Source organism: Sorex fumeus, unplaced genomic scaffold (genome assembly GCF_029834395.1).
Source record: "Sorex fumeus unplaced genomic scaffold, SorFum_2.1 ptg000014l, whole genome shotgun sequence".
In the NCBI taxonomy this organism is placed as follows: domain Eukaryota; kingdom Metazoa; phylum Chordata; class Mammalia; order Eulipotyphla; family Soricidae; genus Sorex; species Sorex fumeus.
Genome location: NW_026606071.1, coordinates 3,753,135 through 3,755,594, shown reverse-complemented (window position 1 = coordinate 3,755,594; position 2,460 = coordinate 3,753,135). Strand labels below are relative to the sequence as shown.

At 37.2% G+C, this 2,460-nt stretch overlaps 1 pseudogene; it reads right to left on the bottom strand.

Annotated features, from left to right (window-relative positions):
• Nucleotides 1-2,098: 2,098 nt before the first annotated feature.
• Nucleotides 2,099-2,195, bottom strand: LOC130021264 (uncharacterized; annotated as a pseudogene).
• Nucleotides 2,196-2,460: the final 265 nt, after the last annotated feature.

Here is a 2,460-nt window from a genome sequence, read left to right as displayed (position 1 = left end):
GGGATCTCTACCCTCCATCCCAATTCTATAGTAAGAATGTAAGGGTTTGTTTCCATTGCCCTTTGTATTCATTTGCCTTATTTTCTTGCACACCATCTGTGAGGGGGAACTCAATTCAGTAGTAGTCCATTGTGTGTGTTTGTACGTGTGTGCATGCCACATTTGTATACACATATATGCACACACACACACACCACATCTTTTTTTAAAAATCCAATTATCTATTATTAGACATTAGGACTGTTTCCAGATTTTGGCAACTATAAATGGCCACAATGAACATAGATGTGCATATATCTTTACAAATTAGTATTTTTTTTTTTGGTGATTTGAATAGCTACTTAGGAGTATAATTGATGCTCCTTAGCATTTGGTAGCTCTATTCTCAGTTATTTTAGAATGTCTCTGTACTTTGTTCTATTGAGGGTGAATTATTTTACATTCCCACCAGCAGTGGATGCAAATTCTGTATTCTCCATGTCCTACCAGTATTTGTTCCTAGCCTTTTCCTTACACACCATCTTCACTGGCACGAGATGACATATCTCATTGTTTTGATTTGCATTTCTTTGAACTCAATGATCATTTTTTATTTATTTATTTTAAATTTTTATTAGTGAGACATCATGAGGTACAGTTGTAGACTTACAAATTTTTGTGCTTGGGTTTCGATTATACAATCATCAAATACCCATCTCTCTACCAGTGCCCATTTCCCACCACCACGGATCCCAGTATCCCTCCCACCCCCCAACCCCCATCCCACCTTGCCTCTGCGGCAGGGCATTCCCTTTTGTTCTCTCTCTCTTATTGGGTGTTGTGGTTTGCAAAAGAGGCAATGGGTGACAATCGTGTTTGGTCTATAGTCTACTTTCAGCATGCTTCTCACATCCTGGGAGGATCCTCCCAACACCCTTTATCTGATGCTCCATTCTCTATCTGAGCTCCCTTTTCCCCTAGCCATTCTCTGTGCTTGGCCTCCAAGCCATGGAGTAAAATTCCTGGTACTAATCTCAGCCATTCTTGGGTGTTAGTCTCCTATTTTGTTACTTTATGTTCCCCAGATGAATGTAATCTTTCTATGTCTATCCCTCTCTTTCTGACTCATTTCGCTTAGTATGATATTTTCCATGTAGTACCACTTGTATGTAAATTTCATGACTTCATCTTTTCTAACAGCTACATAGTACTTCATTGTGTAAATGTACCAAAGTTTCTTTAACCAGTCATCTGTTCTCAGGCACTCAGGTTTTTTTCCAGATTCTGGCTATTGTAAAGAGTGCTGCAATGAACAAACAAGTTCAGATGTCACTTCTACTATACTTTTTTGCCTCTCTGGGATATATTCCCAGGAGTGGTATTGCTGGGTCAAATGGGAGCTCAATTTCTAATTTTTTGAGAATCATCCATATTGCTTTCCAAAAGGGCTGAACCAGTTGGCATTCCCACCAGCAGAGAAGGAGTGTCCCTTTCTCGCCACATCCACGCCAGCACCGGTTGCTTTTGTTCTTGTGGTGTGAAATGATATCTCATTGTTGTTTTGATCTGCATCTCCCTGATGATTAATGATGTGGAGCATTTTCTCATCTGCCTTTTAGCCATTTGGATTTCTTCTTTGTGAAAGTTTCTATTCATTTCAACAATGATCATTTTTTAATGTGCTTTTTGGTCATCTGTTAATCCTTACCTCTTACCCACACAATTTTGGGGGGATTTGGTTCTTTGTTTTCTAGTTGAGTTTTGTGAGTTATTTTCATAGTGTCACTATTAATCCTTGGTCAGCTGTGTAATATTAAAAAAATTCTATTTACTTATTTTTGTTTATCCTCCCACTCTCTCTCCTCTCTTTTCTTTGTCCAAACCTGGATGTGCTTAGGGTTTACTCCTGGCTCTGCACTCTCCTGTTGGGGCTTTGGAGAGCATATAGAGTACCAGGGATCAAACCCAGGTCTGCTGTGTGCAAGGCAAGATCCTTACCCTCTATAAGATCTCTCCAGCATCCTGCTTTTATTTTTTTATGCCAATGCATGTGAGTCACTGAATACTCCATTAAAATCAATGTCATAGAATGCTTAATGGTATTTTCTTTGATGTATTTAAAAAAATAGCTTCTTTAGTTTGCTTGTCATCCTTGTGCAGAGATCATGCTAATATTCTCTGTATTACTATATTACTATATTACATACATTACTATATGAATTGTTATAATAAAGACTTGTTATGCATGCAAAGAAATAATTTCAACTACATAACATATGTCTTTGGACAACACACACATTTTCTTTTCACTTTATCTCCCCTACAATGTAAATGAATTAAAGCTCATAACTTTTTTTATTTTGTAATATTGTCCAATTTTTCATTATGATTTTTAGAAATATTTGTTTAGTTACTGTGACAGAAGTATTTAATGCTCACTGAGCAATTATGTTCTCTATAATACCTGTTGGTTTATGCCTT